Source organism: Marmota marmota, unplaced genomic scaffold, assembly GCF_001458135.2.
Source record: "Marmota marmota marmota unplaced genomic scaffold, marMar, whole genome shotgun sequence".
In the NCBI taxonomy this organism is placed as follows: domain Eukaryota; kingdom Metazoa; phylum Chordata; class Mammalia; order Rodentia; family Sciuridae; genus Marmota; species Marmota marmota.
Genome location: NW_026000138.1, coordinates 6,923,420 through 6,941,675, shown reverse-complemented (window position 1 = coordinate 6,941,675; position 18,256 = coordinate 6,923,420).

The following is an 18,256-nucleotide window of genomic DNA, read 5'->3' as shown; positions in this document are numbered from 1 at the left end:
CTCTCAGCTCCCTCCCGGGCCCCTGGCAATCCACTTTCTTGGGACCAGCAGCCGTGCAGCAAGCAAATGCAGGAACCTTCACCAGGGAGTCCGCGTGGAAAAAGGGAAGCCACTGGGGGGCCGGGTTGAGCCAATCCTGTTTGTACATGTGTTTAAATAATCTTCCGAAAACCTCATAGCTAATAGAAGCAAGACTCAAACCCAGGTGATCCGGCCCCAGCATGGATTCTCTTAAATCAATTCTCTGTACTGTTTTCTTTTTAATCTAAGTTTAAATTTGAACAAAAATATTTTCTGTTAAAAGAAATGCCCCCCATGATTGCGCTCGGTGGTTATGTGTATTTTCATGGCCTGTCGTAGTGCTGGGATCGAGATTTAGAGATGGATCGATGACAGTTACCGTTGGGCATTGCGCTCCATCTTTTGCTAACGTGCCTGATCTCATCTGATTGTTCACAATCCTCTTGTGAGGTCAGCATGATAAAGATCCCCATTTTACAGATGAGAGAATCAAGGTATAAAAAAAAATCAAGGCCTGTGCTTGAGGTCACATGGTCTCTGCCCAGAGAGTCAGAGCTCTTAATTGCACCCAGTTGCTTGGGTCTGGTTTTGTTGACAGTCTAGTTGGGTGAAGAGACCAAACCATCATTGCAATTCGCTAATGCAAATATTCTCAACTAGGGAAAGTATTCAAATTCACCCAGGGAATTGGGGGAACTGCTTAAAAAAAAAGAAACAGGGCAACCAAGGAACCCCTTAAATAACTATCCTTTGTATAAAGGAGAGGTCATTGCCCCAGAGGACACAGAAACCCAGAGGTGTGCAAACCAGAAGAGGTGACACCCTTGGAAAGTGGCAGAGGTTCTGCCTGGCATGGGAGTCGCCGGTCACGGGTGCTCGGGAGATGGGCAGGCAGATTGAGAGGGGGGGTTTCCTCCACCCCGAGGTCTTTGAACTCCCCCCAGACGACCCCCACACTTTCACAGGGACTCAGAAATGTAGGGGCATCCACATGAGCCTGGCCTTATCTAGCCATTTTGACTCGGGCTCCTTCCCACTGTCTAAAAGCAGCCCTCGCAGGAGGTGGAGGTCCCTGCGATTCCTACAGGCCTGTCTGGCTCCCCAAGAACACATCATTTATTTCCTGTAAGTGCCTGTCTCCCTCTTCCTCAGATATGCTCCGCATTACAACTTTCTCCGATTCCTGGGGGAGTTGCCCACTCCACACCGCAATCACTCATTCCACAAGGGCTGTCTCCAAGCCCTCCCCCCGGCCCCCTGGCCCTGACCCTTTGCAGCTGACCAGTTAAAGGGCTCACCGTCTACTTGTTCCAGACAGCCGCCATGTTGGAGGGCCTCTGAAACTGGTGGCCCTGGGGCAGGGTCCTTCCCCGCCTTCTTTTTCTTAGTCTAAAGCTAATGACATTTATTTGGCATCTCCAAACCCCTTTTTCTACACATCCGACCATGAAGACTGACATTTATCTGCTCATAAGACAGTTACAAAAGGGTCCTCGCGCCCAAGTCTTGTGACATTGAAATGGATGCGGGTGTTGAATACATTTACAGGGACAACTTCGTTTCACTTTCTCGCTGTCGCTCTTCTCATTGTGAACGAGGACACATGTCCTGCTCGATTCACCTTTATCACATCCCGCGAGGTACAGGGAACGCATATACCAAAAGGCCTTACTCATACAGCAGACTCTGAATATGAAGTATCAATAGCCATTGTATCAGTACTGATAAAATTAGTGATAACAATGACAGTGACAAATAGGGTGGGCCTCATGGCCTGGGTTTGAATGTCACCTTTGCTATTTAGTAGCTGTGTGACTCCGGGCAAGCTGTTCAACCTCTCTGTGCCTCCATTTCCTTGCTTGTGAAAAAGACGATAGTGTCGTGCTCAATAGCTGTCATGAAAGCTAAAGCAGTAAATACAGAAGTAGTGGCACATCTTGAGCCCTATACACAGGTGTCTGTTGTTATTCTTTAGAACTGGTTTCTACATTCACGTGTGGAAATCTCAGCTTCCTTTTTGAATAAGAACCCGTCTCCAGTTTCTGAAGGTGGTGTTCTATCATTGACTCTCGTTAATAATAAACACTAGTAATGTCCAGAATCTGTAGTAAGTAGACGCCCCCTTTTTCAGAAAAGATGGTTGCAAGGGAGGTTTGGATGCAGGCCACAAGTTTGGACAGCTTTGGCCACCGGGGCCTCGAACTTTTTCTCCTTTTTTTCTTTGGTTATATGGTGTAACTATCACCTATATTCCCCTAAGGAATGGTAAAAGTTAAAAAAAAAAAAGTGGTGTCGTGGGGGAGGGGAATGTATGAAAGAGATTAAGGCCCGGTATGAAAACTATTTTTATAGACAGTTTGCTCTGAGCTTTGAAGTTCAATAGAGAATGATGTATTGCTATCAGCTTGGATTTCACACCTATTCAATTCCGAAGCCAGGTAATGAGGAACAAGGTCCTCGGGGTGGAGAAGAACGGAACAAAATTAAGGCAAGCTGTGAAAGGGCCCAGCTGCAATCCCATCGACAGGATCCTTTGGGACTCGTGAGAAAGTATTTATGTTTTCTTTTTCCTCCAAATTAGACAGACGGCGTGATAATACAGGAAACATTGTGCAAAAAGGTTGGGGGGGGGTGGGAAAGGAACTGTCACCTATCCTCCTAACACCCAAAGGCAAAGACACATTCAAGGTGCATGTCACGGGCCGGTCCTCACCCTGATCACAGGATGGAAGAATTCCCTCCTAAGCGTGTTTTCGTCTTAAGTAGGCCTTTGAGCACCTTTTCTGTTCCACTTTCCCAGGTGAAACAGCAAATACAAAGCCCCAATATCCGTGTCTTGCTTGGACAGTGAGACTGGCTGGGTTGTGCTGATGACTGGGGGTCTCACCTCCCAGGTCCAGTAGGGTGCCCAGCCTCCGCCCCGCGGTCACCATGGGAACCAGGTAGCCACCACTCTGGGATCCCCTGGAAGCCTCTCCCGCCCCCTGCAAGGCCCTGGGAGGAGCTGAGCATGTTCCTGTTAGGGATTTTCCAGCTGTGGTTCCCACCCCGGCCTGTCAGCTCCTTCTGTATCCCAAGGTCACCTCGGGAGGCCCTCCAGCCCTGAGGGCTCGTGGGCCCCAGAGTGTGAGTGAGTGTGCGTGTGTATCTGAGGCGGCAGGTGGGTGTACGCCTGTGTGTGTATCTGAGGCGGCATGTGGGTGTACGCCTGTGTGTGAGGCTGTCATGCGAGGCACAGGAGTGACTCCACTTTGAGTCACGTTGGCCACCCTGACTGCGTCCAGGGAGGTCACTCAGTCGCATGGCCAGATGGGCTAGAAGCAAGAGCCTGTTTTCCAGCCCGGAGCCTGCGAATCTTAGGATGGAGCAGAATGAAGACTCCCTCCTTCCCCAGGAATCTCCTCTCCTGGGGAGCCTCCTGCGCACGGCCATTCCCAGAGCCCCGCTCTTTGCAGCTGGCTGGAGGCTTGATCACACTATGCCTGACCTCCCTAGAGCTCTGACCCTCCCGTGCACTCTTGGCTCCCCATCCTGAGACCTTGTGCCAGCTGCAGTGTCTCCTGCCCCCCAAGTGAGATTCAAGGGAATCTCCAAGGCATTGAATCCCAGCAGGAATTGTCCCTACTTGTCCCCAGCCCACTGTGCCCGTGCTATTTTCAGGCTGTTCACACTGGGAGGGACACTGAGGCACACGGAGCTTACGCTGGTGGCACCCGTCCAGCTGCACACAGGAGGCTCCCATCTATCGGACTCCAAAGCCTCTCTGTTCCCCCGTGGCCTCTAGGAGACCAGAGTGCCAGGGAACTAGAGGTGAGTCCCTGAGCCCCAGCTGCTGTCCCCAAGCCTGCAATTCCTCCCTCCTGGAGCCTGTAGTGAGGTGGGGCCGGGGACAGAGCCACCAACCCATTGCGCAATTGGCATGGCTTCCTGTTTGTTTCTTGGTCTGTAAAATGGGCTTAATAATGGCAGGGGTGCTGTGGGCTCCTAATTACCATTTGGATGAGTTCTTTGAGATCCCCTGGATGAAAGGTGTGAGGGAATGCCAAGGTCATTAAGGGGGCGGCGTTTGCCAGGCCTAATTCAGGATTCCCCGTTTCTCACTTGGCAGCCTCTGCAGAATCACTGACTCAGGACGTAGCTAAAGGCAGGCGATACCCTGCGTGAGGCTTGGCGTGTCGGGTGGGGGGGTGGGGGGGAAAGGTGCCTGCGTTTCCCATGGGAACGATGCTTCATTCCTCCTTGGCGATCTCTTCTTCTACCTGTGCATGGCCTTTGGCTGTGGCTTAAGGACCTCTAGGGGACAGGAGGAGAGGCTGAGGACTCATCCAATGACTTCACCCAAAATGACTTTTTTTTTTTTTTTTTGGTACAGGGGATTGAACTCAGGGGCACTTAACCACTGAGCCACATCCTCAGCCCCTTTCATGTTTTATTTTGACACAGGGTCTCACTAAGTTGCTTAGGGCCTTGCTATGTTGCTGAGGCTGGCCTCTAACTTGTAATCCTCCTGCCTTAGCCTCCCGAGTTGCTAGGATTATAAGCAAGCACCACCATGCCCGGCTCCACACTGGTTATTTTTTTAATAGATGCTTATTTTAGAAAAGTTTTAGGTTTGCAGAAAAATCATGAAGTTTGTATAGCTTCCCCTGTGCCCCACGCTTTTTCCCCCTCTATCTTTAACATCGTAGTGTGCACATTCATCACAGTGAATGAACTGATATTTATACATTGCTGTTAACTGAAACCATAATTTATGACTCAGATTTCCTTAGTCTTTCCCTAATGCTCTTTTTCTATTCCAGGCTCCCCTCCCCCACCCCTTTCCCGGTCACCACGTGACACTTGGGTCATGGCGGCTCCTTAGTTTTCCTCCTTGATATTTTCTCAGACTTTCCTTGTTTCTGACCCCTTGACAGTTCTGAGGATTACTGGTCCGTGTCTGGTAGCATGTCCCTCTGTCCAGGTTAGTCGGCTGTATTTCCCATGCTCAGCTTGGGATTGCAGGATTTTGAAGAAGGCCGGAGACGGTGGTGGCCGCTGTTGTCACCACTTGGTCAAGAGCACATGCTTCTCATGGCTGATGCCGCCTCTTATCTCTTGTCCTTAGGTAGCATTTATCGGTAGCAGAGCATCATTCACATTCATTTTCATAACACGAGACACATCAAGCCTTTGGAAAAGAGCACGATTGAGTTCCTCCATCGATGCCTGACTTAAGTACCTCGGGCACAGGGCTCTTCCCAACCCACACCCCTGTGCTCGCCGGGAACCTAAATAAGAGAGGAAGGAGCCTCGGTTAAGAAAACCAACCCACAAGCAAAATATCTGAAAAGGAGACAGATTTTTTTCTACAGTGAGTTTAGAAAAAGTGATAGAGATGAATGTTTCCGGGAGGAATGAATGAAGGATGTCTCCCGCTTGCTCAGAAGAAAAATGGAGAAGCCCCTGGCTTGGGCCTTCTGGTCCATGCAGGATGCGTCTCCTCTACAGGAGGGGTTGACAGGAGCACAGAATGGTACCACCTGCACCCCACTTTCCTTTTGTCATTTTTACCCAGCCTTCTGCTCCGTATGTTTTTTTTTAAGGAATGGGAGCGTCTGGATGGTTCTGGATGAGCGGGGCTTGTTCTCAGAGGTTTGATTTTTGGAAACCAACCAGCACATGGACGTGAAGACTCCTTCCTTTCCTCCTAGAGGATTTAGGGTTTTCCACGCAGGACCACTTTTCATGGATTCATTCACTCGGCAAAGCTGGGTGGGGTGGCTTTTGTCTGGCAGACCCGGATTACCCTGCACACCTGGATGACTGCCCCCAGGTGTTGCTAAATAAGACAGACACGGCTCCGTTCCCAAGGAGCATGCAATCCAGCGGGGAGGTTTGACGTGCCCATCTTCGGATACACAGTTCGGTAGATGGTGATCCCATCCTGGGAGGCCCTACCTGCCTTCCAATGGCACACAAGACTGGAGCCACCCGACAGATTCTGGTCTCATTTCTCTATCTTGATATTTCCAATACCAAGGAGATGGGCCCATCTATAAAACATAGGAGGTACCTGGAGAAGAAGGGACCCCCATCTCTGACCCAGATGAGAGCAGAGGTAAAGCAAGCTGCCCACTCAGCCGCTGGCTTCGGATGCCCTCCAGCCTTGGGGAAGAGCTTACCTCTGTCCTCTAAGAAGTTTCACCAGACTGGGCCCCGACCCGGCCTAATGATAGGTCTATTTTCATGCTCTCAGGAAAGTCCTCTCCGGTATCTGCATGAGGCTGATTATTTTATTTCACTGCCCAAATCAAAGCTTTATTGGTGAGATGATTTGCTGCTAGATAAGGGTGTACAAAGTCCTTTGGTGAATCAGGGCCTCATGGGGATTTCCCAGGAACCAGAAGGTCACCTTAGCCAGGAAGCTCTGAGGGCACAGAGGCTCCAGACTCCGGCTCTGGGAAGCCACCTGGCCTGCCTACGCATTAGCATCAGTGTCTTCAACTAGGAAAATGAGTGCCCCATCCCCGGCCCCTTATATATGGATTGGAAGTGTCACTCAGTGGCAGAGGCTTGCCTCTGGGTGCCATCCCTAACACTGCCCCCCAAAATAAATAAATAAAAAAACAACCCCAACTCAAACCCAAACCCATATTTCAAAGACTCTCTAAAAGAAAAAATATGTGCCAACTGCAAAGACCTGGAATAATGGGGAGAAATGATCTTCTGGAGAATCAGTAGGAGGTGGGCAGAGCCTCAGTCAGGGTCATGGTCTTGGTCCTCGGCACTGCAGGGTGTCAATCGGTGCTTGCTGAGTGAATGAGGGAATGGAGACGGGTGGATGAGTCAATGGATGGATAGAGGAGGGGATAAAGGAATAAATGCATGGCAAGCGAGGCTGCTTGGATGGACAGATGGGCGGGTGAATGAGGAGCGCGCGCAGGTGGAGGGGCGGAGTCACCGTGCCTCCCGCGGATGGCTCTTTTCCCCTGGGTTCCTTAGGATCAGGGGAAGGCAATTGTCCCAAATTGGGCTTCTGCCTTACAACTGTTCTGTGGCTTGGAGCCAGCCCACTCACCTCCTCGTTTCCTTGCTCATAAAGGGATGATAATGACACCTTCCTGGGGGCTGGTGGTGTAGTGGGTGTTGAGAAAATTAATTGCGAGGTGGTTAACAGCTCTGAGATCTCCAGATGAAAGGGGCCCGCAGGTGAGCTGTTATTATCCTCCCTGCCTGGGGTTTCCTGCACCCGCCGCTTCTGCCTTCCCCAGGGTGCCTCCTGCCAGCCCCACAGGGGTGCCTGGTGCCCCAGAAGCGAGTTTTGCGTGGAGACGGAGCCTGCCTTTCCTTGCACCGACTCTTGCCCAGGATCATTGAGCTGCAGGCTTCCAGGTGAGAGGGCTCCTAGGATCCTGGCTGAGTTGCCTGTCCCCAAGTGTCAGCCAGGCCTGCAGAATCCAGCTGTCTGTAACCAGAATCTTTCCTCCCACCCTGACATGAAACATCCTTACAGATTTGCTATTTTGCAGGGGCATCTCACCTCTCAGCAAGACCTGGGCTTAGAACCAAAGACCAGGTGTCTACCGCCTGGTGTCCAAAGGATCCAGGAGGGTTCATTTACATCCATGACCAGGCCACAGCCTCCCCCATTTCCCGTAGGTGGCACCCTGGATTGAAGGTCTGGGATGCACACATCTTTTTGATTGTGCCTGCCTGCCTGCCTGCCTTCCTTCCTTCCTTCCTTCCTTCCTTCCTTCCTTCCTTCCGTACTGGGGATTGAACCCAAAGGTGCTTAAATACTAAGCCACATCCTCAGCACTTTATGTTTTTTTTTTTTTCTTTTGAGACAGGGCCTTGCTGAGTAGCTTAGGGCCTTGCTAAGTTGCTGAGGCTGGTGTCAAACTTGTGGTCCCTCTTCCACAGCCTCCTAAGCTACTGAGATTACAGGCAAGCACCAGTGTACCTGACTAGTTTGTGCATTTCTTTTTCTTTTGGTACCGGAGATTGAACTTAAGGACATTCAACCACTGAGCCACATCCCAGCCCTATTTTGTATTTTATTTAGAGACAGGGTCTCACTGAGTTGCTTTGTGCCTCGCCATTGCTGAGGCCAGCTTTGAACTTGAGATCCTCCTGCCTCAGCCTCCCGAGCAGCTGGGATGACAGGTGTGCGCTGTTGTGCCTGGCTTAGTTTATGCATTTCCCATAGAGAAAAAGGATCACCACCATAGAACCTCGAAGACAATTTGGGTTGGTGGGAGTGTGCCCTTGGATAAATGCTCAACCTCCCTGGTGGGTGGAGTTGTTGGCAGAATTGTGCGAGATGGCGTGGACTCCAGGGCCCCACGGCTTGGCTTCCTGCCCCTTCTGTTTCTGCTTTCCTTTTCTTCCAAGGCTGCTCCTGGGACCTCCACACCTCGGGGAAGCCGCTGGATCCCCCAAAGGCTGATGGGCCACGGAAAACGGAGTCTGACTGGAGGGTGACGTGGGTCTGTCCCGGACTTTACTCCACCCATCGCTGTGCTGTTCGCCAGGAACGTGGCATCTCAAAGGCCATGTTCCCTCTCGAGGAGGTTTGAGAACTGCCTCTGGTCTCTCACTGCGGCTCTTTCTTCCCAGAGAGTAAAACCCGATCACATCGTCCCCTTTTTATTTGCTTCCTGGGGCTGGGGAGGGAACCCCCAACCTGGTATGTGACAGGCCAGGCTCTACTCCTGAGCCACATCCTCAAACTTATGTTGCCCCTTAAGTGTATATTTAATAAGAGCAGAGACCACATTTTATATATTTTTTACAACTTCAACCGGGCGTGCACCATGTGTGGGACCAAGTTGGAGATCAACTGATTGATGTTTGTCGAACTGAATGGAGTGGAGGAATAATGTCCTCATATCTGGGGTTTTTCTGATTAAGTCCTCTTTGGTTCTCACCCCTTGCTAAGTGGATCAGATTATTCTGTGCTCACAAGGAGGCTTAGAACACCTTTTTCCTGGGACAGGAAAAACCTAGCTGATCAGTTGAGCAGGTGACATTCCTTCACAGACTGACTCAGCTGTCCCTTCAGGCCCGTTACCCTTGGCCCCGAGTGTGTCATCTAAACATCCATTTGGGCTCTGCTGCTAGTCACCTTGGGCAAGTCCCTCTCCTTCCCTGGGCCAGTTTCCTCATGCATGACGTGAAAGGCTGGACACACTTTGGCCCCCTGCTTGGCTTTGTGAATAAAGTTTTATTGAAACATAGTCACATGCAATTGTTTAGCTACCACCTACTGCTGATTTTGCACAATGGGAGAGTTAAGGAATTGCCGCTGAGACTGTACTGTTGGAGTAGCCTAGAACCTTCACCATCAGGTCTTTACACGACAGGTGTGCTGAGCCCTGAGACAGACAGTTTCTTAAATCTCTTTTTGTGTTAAGCATTCGTGCCTTGATGTAGAAGCTGGTTCTACTGTCCAGGTCCAAACCCATATTCTTTGTAGAGAGGTGTCACTGCACATGTGGGACTCTTGGTCCTGGGATATCTCAATGTGACTACAGGTTTCCTGTCATTGAACAGCCTTGAAAGTCCATCCTAAGCAAGGTATTGTCTTTTCATTTCTTATCAGTCCTCCTCATTGGTGCTGGGATTTCAGAACGTGCTTCTCCCTGTCATCCTTGGCCTGCCCCCATGTCCAGCTGGGGTGGCATCACACCTCCCTCACCCCCACTGTGCAAGTTCATAACCCCATATGCAACATCCCAAGTCCAGCATTCTCTGCAAATTGGATTATTTCTCCCATATCATTTGATAGCCACACCTAACTCAAATCGACATTAGATTATTCATAGCTTTTTTTAAAAAAAATCTGTCTTCACCCAGCTATGTATTGTTTGTGCAGAAAACTACACACGTCTCTAATTGGGATCTCCGTCTTGGGGTGTGAGTGCCCTGTTCCCTTGGCCAAATTCTGAATTCTGAAACATATCTGGGCCTGGGGGATTGTAGACCACCCCCATGGATGGAAAGTATTTAAAGTGAACAAATTAAGTCAATTAGAGAAAAGATGTAATAATCGTGCAAGGGAGTGCTCAGATCTGGCTTCAATTGTGGAGTGGCACGGGATTGTCTGGCACTTGGGACAGTCTGTCCCGAAGGGTATTTTCCATCTCTAATGAGCCCTCCGCTCTTTTCCTCATTCTCTCACATGACTTTGTGATCACCAAGTTGTCCTTTTAGTGCCTCCGAACTCACCGTGCCTTTGGGTGCAATGACCCCTCAGTGAACAGCCCTGTCTCATCCACAGGATGATCCGCGGCTCCAAGAGCTGACTTGCCCTTCCTGACACTTTCAGGGACCACCCCTCATGGTCACTGAGGACCTTCATGGGAAGCGGTTTCTTAGAGAACCAGGGTGGGGCAGGTCTTGGGAATCAGAGGGTGCTGCTGGGACATTGGAGCGTGAAGCCCGTGGCCTCCAGACAGACTCCCCAGGAGTGCCGTATTCTGGAAGGGCCGGTTCCACCCTTTCAAAGGGCAATATCCCTGGCCCTAAGTAGTTCTTAAAACACCAAACAACATTAGCTCCCACAAATGAGGGAGGCTTAAACCTAAACCCGATTACAGCCAAGAGTGGCGAGGCGGCCAAGGTGCTATAAAGAAATGATGTTATTATGTCCAAGGGATGCCATTAAAACTCTGTTTACAAACCCAACGTGCCAGCGAATGGGTCAGGGAAAGAATCATTAGCAACAGAGCTATTTGATCTCTTTTATGATCCAGTGAGTCATATCGCTCTATGCTCTAGAAGGTGAATAATGAAAACCTCAACCCTGTTGGTTTATAAACAGGCCCAGAATTCTGTGTTCTCTAACCTCAGATGCCCTCTTAAGTGTGACTTGCCCTAAATCAAATGGGACATCAGATGCCACTGGGCTTCTCTCTCCTCCCGGAGGTAATTGAAGAGGTGACTGGCGTACAGGGTGCATAAAACCCCTGTTTCAAGATGATGGATAGCCGAGGGGGAAGGGTCAGCAGGCAGGACTGGGAGACTCGGCTTTGTTGACATGTCCTGCATCTGCAGAGCTGGGGGCTCAGGCGGCCTTTGTTCAAGTTCCTGGATTCTCACGGACCAGGGGAAGGGTGGCTTGGGTAGGTGGTAATGCCTTCTGTCTCAGCAGCCACAGTTCTGCTTGCGTGTCCCTCTTTGAAGAGGTTACAGGGGGGAAGGGGCAGTCTGGGTTTGCATCTGAACCTCGCCATGACCGTGTGCAATCTTGGGAGGGATCCGTAAGGTCTCTGAGCCTCAGTTTCCACACCTGTGACATGACGTGGGCATGACCTGAAGAGCTTTGGCAGATTCTACCAAAGATTTGCTATTCGTTCATTTAACCCTGGCAGTAACTCCATGAGGTAGAGCCGAGATTGGAGCCCCCCAGGAGAGACCCCGAGACGGGATTTGAGTCTGTGTGGCTAATGTGGGAGGAGATTCCAAGACACAAAGCAAGTGGGAAAGTAAGGTTGGAATGGGACGTAGCAGGTCAAAGCACAGCTGTTGCCCCATGTCACCAGCATCTCACTGTGGACAGCTGAGGGGCAGTCCCTGCAGGGGTCTTAGGAAGCGTGCACCCTGGAGTTGGCTTACTAAGGGTAATAAAGCTGGGCTTTTGGTAATGGACAAGCTGTACAGCCACTGTTCTGACCTCAGGGTCCACCTGAAAGCTTCTGGTGACACATAAAAACTCTTCATGGAAAGTCTTTGTCCAAGTCCATTTTCTGTTGCTGTAATAAAATAGCTGAGCCCGGGTACTTTAAAGAGTGGAAGAGGATTTAGCTCATGGTTCTGCAGGATGGGAAGTCCAAGAGCAAGGCACTGGCCTTCAGGGAGGACCTTCTTGTGCATCACAACATGGCAGAGGGCATCCCATGGGGAGAAGGACGAGTGTACAAGCTCAGGTTTCTCTTCCTGTACTTATTGAGCCACCAGTGCCCTGGCAGGGGCCCCACCTTTATGATTTTATCTAATCTCATTTTTTCCCCAAACTCCCTACCTCCAAATACCATTACTCTATGAATTTGGGGGTTAAAGTTTCCAAAACTTTTTGGGGTGACACATTCAAACCATGGCCACATCAACATCCCATTTTACATATTAAGTGCCCGAATTTCGGAGGAGTGAATTGACTTTGTTCTCCCATCCAGGGAGCTACCCAGCCATGATGGCATCTGGCCAGACACTGACTTCAAGGTCAGGGTCAGCCTAGCATGGGCATTCCTTTTGCCTGCTGAGGTGTCCCCAAAGTCATCCTGAATCAGACCAGCACCCCTGGTCTCAAGCTACAAGCACAGTAGCTTGATTACTTAATGTCCTCCACATGGTCTACTGTGGAGGCCGTCTGTGCAGGCTGGCCCTGGGCAGCCGTGCTCGGCACAAGTTAAGAGGCTGTCTCCGTGGGGCAGACTCGTGGTCTTGTCCCACTCAACTCTCTCCCTTAGATACCACCTGACTCAGATCTTTATTTCTACCATCTCTGTTGAGACCAGGGGTCATCCTTCATGTTATTTGTGCATGTCAAAAATTATGCACCTTTGGTTGGGCACGGTGGTGCACACCTGTCATTCCAGTGACTCGGGAGGCTGAGGCAGGAGGATTGAGGGTTCAAAGCCAGCCTCAGCCACAGTGAGGCCCTAAGCAACTCAGTGAGACCCTGTCTCTAAATAAGATACAAAATAGGGCTGGGGATGGGTCAAGTGCCCCCGAATTCAATCCCCAGCATCCCCCACCCCCCAAAAAAATTATGCACCTTTGAATCAGAGCTGGTATAAAAGGCTATCATTTGGAGTCCTGTTGTGGGTTCTTGGAGGCTTCAGGCAGACACCGGCCTCCTTTCCCTGCCTCTCCTCACCCCTTCAAGGCATGGCGCAGAGATGCAGAACCCCCTGGACTCACTCGCGCCCTGGCGGGGAGGGCGGATGGCAGCGTTGAAACCACAGGGCGCTTGAAGACGCCCTGACGCGCTGTGGTTTTCTGGTTCTCTCTGCGAGAGCCTGCCCAGGGCTGTTCCCGGAGTCATTCGTCACTGTACAGCTCACATCACACCCCAGTCAGCCTGTTCCCCAGCTGAGCCAACAGCCTGGCCATTTTCATGCAAAGCCAGAACAAACAGACTTCCTGGAGACGTTGCAAAAAGTAAAATAAAATAAAAACCGAGCCTCCCTGCTTCTTGCAGAAATAAAAAAGGATGATAACAATGAGGGTGACCAGGTCCCGGGACGCCAAGAAACCCAAAAGTGTCCTCCAAGCCCTGGAGGGGCTATGAGGCCAGGCTGGAAGAGACCTGTGCCTGGTGACTGTGGGCGATGGGTGGCCTCCTCCCCGGGCCTCCTCGTCCGTGCTCTTTTGGTTAAAATGGAAATGTTGGAATAAAAAGTTTCCAACGTGTGCTTTACGTTAGTTTGCGAGGGCTGCTGCAGTCACGTGCCACCAGCTGGGTGGCTTAGGACAGCTGACATTTTCTCTCTCACAAGGAGGATCGAGTCAGCAGAGCCAGCCTCCCTCTGGGCCGCTGCAGAGTCCTCCCTTGACTCTTGCCTCCCGTGGCGGCCGGCAGGCTTTGGCAGTCCTTGGCTTCTGGAAGCATCCTTCCAGTCTCTACCTTGGTCTTCAGGGAACGCCCTCCCTGTGTCTCTCTGTGTCCCCATCTGTCTGTCTTACTGGGACCCCTCAAAGCTGCATAGACCCTTTCCCCAAATAAGGTCATGGGCACAGGGGCCGGGGTCAGGATTTCACCGTTTCTTGGGTGGGGAGGGCGTTCACCCCACCGCTGGTCTTACTGAGTGTTCAGCCACTGAGTAGGTTTGGGGGGTTTTCATTTTGGAATTTGAACAGAAGACATCAGGGACTAGCTCTTAGCAGAGACCTTCTGGGGATCAAGGGCAGGGACCGGGATTCACTGCACACAGACCAGGATTCAGCTTGGTGGGGATCCAGATTGTTGTTAACCTGCCTCGGACCTGCGATGTCCCTGCCACCGCTCCTTTGTTTCCTGGCTGCCATGGTGGTAGGACAGCTTGTTTGCCCATAGCAGCCCTGTGGAGAGGTCCAGGCAGGGGAGTGACCCCTCCTGCCCACAGCCATGTGAGCTGCCTTAGAAGTAGATCCTCCAGCGCTTGTGAAGCCTTCAGATGAGACCACAGCCCCGGGCAGCATCTGGACTGCAGCCTCGTGGGTAATCTTGAAGCCTAACCCCTCACCCAGGCCCCTCGCCCCATTACTGATCCTCCAAAATGAGTTCATTTTTTTTTTTAATTTAAAATAAATGTTTGTTTGGGTTTTAAGCCACTAGGTTTTGAGTTAGTTTGTTAAAAAGCCACGAGGAGTAAATACTGTGCTCCGTTTATATTTCTTGAATGACCAAGGAAAGCAATGGATCTGCTGGAACCCATCCACCAGAGACAGAGTGGTTGATTTTAGGCAAGAATGATCTGGTCTCTCTGAGCCTCAGTTTCCTTGCCTGTGAGATGACAGTGACAATCACAGCCACCTCGAAGGGTGGCCATAAGGATTCAGAGACAGGCAGAGGTACTTTCCGTAGCACTTGGCCGAGTCACACTGAAATTATTGAACTGGATGCTCAGTCGGAATGGGCAGCTTCCTAACTGACCGGCTGGATGCCAGTCCTGGGTGTGGCCCATGACAAGCTCTCTGGAAGTGGTGGTCACTGTGGTCACTGCCATCAGGGTCTGCTTCAAGGAGCTCCCAGTGAATGCAGGCAAGCAAAACTTCACACCCTGCGGTGATGATGAGCAGGTCAGTTCACAAAATGGGGACCAATCCTGAGGTAGGGGAAGAAAGTCCATGTAATTACAGAAGACAGAACTTTCTAGAAGTCACTGACCTTAGCAATCCAAATTCTAGCTCTCTGCTACTCTCTGAAGAGCTGATGCCTGTTTCTACTGTCCCCTCAGCTGGGAAACTAAAAAAAATCAATCCTGAACTGAACAAAAGACTGAACCCACTGCTTACATGCTCTGTGACATTGGTCAGTCCACTTAGGCTCTCTGAGTCTTGGTTTCCTCATCTGTAAAGTCGCAGTTTTTACCTCGTCAAGAGCCCTTAAACAAGACAGTCCTTGTTCCTGTGTTGGACACGAGTAAATGCTTTATAAATGTCATGTGGGTTACCATGGGTACAGCTTTTATGATCTGAGATGCTGAATTCTTTCTCTTGCTCCTCAAAAATTCTGTTCTCATGGAGAAGGTGGCTCCCTGAGAGAGGACCCTCGGTTTCCCTTCCCACACAACCCATTTGCAGGGCCCTCTTGGACTTCAAAGAGAAGCCCCCCCCCCACCCCCAGGAAGCTCCAAGTTCAACCAGAGAAAGATGGGAGCCGGCTTCAAGGGTGGCGGAGCAGCTGTTTGATGTCACACCAGGGTGGCCACAGCTTTGGGGACGCGCCTGTTTACTCCTTGCAGATAACATCTCGAGTAGACTGTGGGGAGGGGGGGGGGAAGGACGCTCAGGGTCAGCCCGCACCTTTGTAGTTGTTTAGATATCGATTCTAAGGCATCTGCAGCGAGGGCGTGGGACATGGGGGGGCCTGAAGATGCCCCATAGATTCACTAGGGACGTCGGCGCGAGAATCGTAAATCTCTTCACAGAGCAGAGAAACTTGGCCATCATCTCCTGCTGAAGAAAGTGCCCAGCGGGTCCTCATTAATAACCCTCCTTGCTGAAATTCCTCTAGAAGGTGCCAGCAGCCTTCCCCAGAGAAGGTGAAGGGGAGGTGGAACTTTCTGGCTAATTGGAATGGGAGCCAGAGGCTAATAGGATTTCAGGAAATAAGCATTTTGTGGGCAAAGATGTTTTGGGAAAGAATGATTAAAAAAAAAAAAAAGCAATGATTTTCTTCATTGTAAGATTTCCCTGAGTGCATTGTGCACTGGGGACATAGCTCAGTTGGTAGAGCGCTTGCCTCGCATGCACAAGGCCCTGGGTTCAGTCCCCAGCACCACAAAAAAAGTAAAAAGGAAAACAAACAAACAAAAAACAAACAAAAAAAAAAAAACCACACACACGCATTCCAATACAGTTTTCTTAGTAATTTAAATTGAATTCCTAACAAGTAGCAAAGGGGATCTTTTCTACCTTTTGTCTTTTCTTTTGCTTTTTCACGAGATCAAATAAGCAGTCAATTAATATCCCAGGAAAACCCAGGGACACCGTCCAGCATTTGGAACACATGTTCTGTCTTGGCACAGGTGGTGTCCTCTGGCAGAACCTGGCTGAATCATCATGCTACCTAGGACATGCACCAGCTGTGGTCCCAGGGGAAGAAGCACCTCTCTGCTTTGGGTGCTGGTCTTCTTTACCGTCGGACGTAAACAAGAGATGACCACATCACCCTCGCGCTCGATATGTGGCCCTGAGATCTGCAGGGCTCATGTTTCCTAGGTTAGCGTTTTTCTTGGAGATTCAGCTTCTTTCTCATCTACTTACCGACTCTAGGTTTTGTTGCATGACTGGATCAAGTGGCCGCTCGCTTAGCCCAAGGTGCCTGGACAATTTGGACCTCCAAGTCCAGAGGGCAGGTCCTGTTCCAGAGAGGAAGCTGAGGCCAATTCTAATGCTTGTTTCTAGATGCAGCTCTATGGTGAAATCCTCGTCCACCGGGAAGACCAACTTTCTTGCAACTCTGAGTGTCCCCATCACCCCCTGGGCCCTTGGTACTCTCTCTTTTCTCCATAATAAAACAGCAATGTCATCAGGCCCTGGAATGTGTCTCGGCATGATGAATAAACTCTAGCAGCTTGCTTTATTAGCTGTTTCCATGGGAGAGCTCTTGAGGCCAAACAGATATTTACAGATATGGAGAGCACTGTGCGGCTACCAGTGGTGTCTCCGCTGTCTGGAGATAAATAGTTGTGCTTTTCTCTACACCTTCTCCTCGGCCTCCCTTCGGTTAGATCATTGTTTATAACTAGAAGGTCCCCAGGAGGAAATTCCTCACTGCCCTTCGCGTTCAGGACCCAAAGGCTCGGGGTTCGCTACAGTGATCGGTGAACCTCAAGAGCGGTCAGAGGATGGAGCTCAGAGTATTCATTCAAATATTCCGTGAATCTCCGGTTATGCAAGGTGTTATATTTGGTGAGTTGCAGTTTTGTTTCTGTTAAGGTCCAGACAGAAAACGGATATCCGCAAAGGTCCTTCAAGCAGACGGAATTCAATGCAGGAGACTGAATCTATGGTGAGCAAAGATTTGAGGCTGGGTGCCCGGATCCTCCAGTGTAGGTGAGGATACTGCTGTTAACGCCAAGGCCTGATGAGCCGGTGGAGTGGGAAGTACCCGGTGGCCTCCTCCTGAGTTTCCTTTAAACTTCCACAGCTGCCTGCTTTGGCTGAGTCTACTGGAAGGTGAAGAGTCTTGGGAAATGGGGTCCCCTGTGATTTGGAGGAGAGCAGAGTGGTGAAGGCGTCTGAGAGTAAAGTGGGCACACAGCGGGCACCTATGGTAAAAGGAGAGGCTCCGTCTTTGTTCTCTTGGAAAGATGTAGGTACTGACCTACTCTCCGGCCAGGCCCTTGATACCCAGCTCCCAAACTCCATTGGCCTCTAAAGGGTGAGAGATGATGGTTTTATCATTTTTGGTCATCATCGGACAATTTGGGTATTTGCCAAGAGGAAAACGAGTTTGCATTTAGAATTAAATTGACTTGAGTGGACGGGCAAAGCCTTGGGCGAATGTTTCCAAAGGCGTTCCTTTAGCTTTGATCCCCACACTGAACTCAGCAGCCGGGAAGTTTTTGCAACCCTCAAAACACCTTTCCTTGCAATGAGGACTAGCATTCATGGAGTCCTTCAGATGTGCTGGTCCTCGTGCGAAATTCTTCCCGTGCATGATTTTGTTAAATTTTACATTGACCCCCCTGGGGTTGCCCCCTGCTATTATACGCAATGTGCAGATTTTAGCAATGCAACATCTGGATGGGTTCAATGACTTTCACTTACCCTACTGTCTGAAAGTGGTGGAGGTGGATTTGGAGACAATCTGACTTTCTATTTTCTGCCCCCACGTTTTTACATTGGTGCATAATAGTCTCTCATCACGGTGGGACTCGTTGTCACAGGTTCATACAGGCACAGAAGGTAACCATGTGATCCGTCCAACATCCTTCCCCGTATCACCCTCTTTCCCTCCCCTTCTGCCTCCCCTGGTCCCTTTCCTCTACTGAGCTCCTTTTGATTTTCATAGGGAACCCCCGCCCAACCCCCCCCCCCC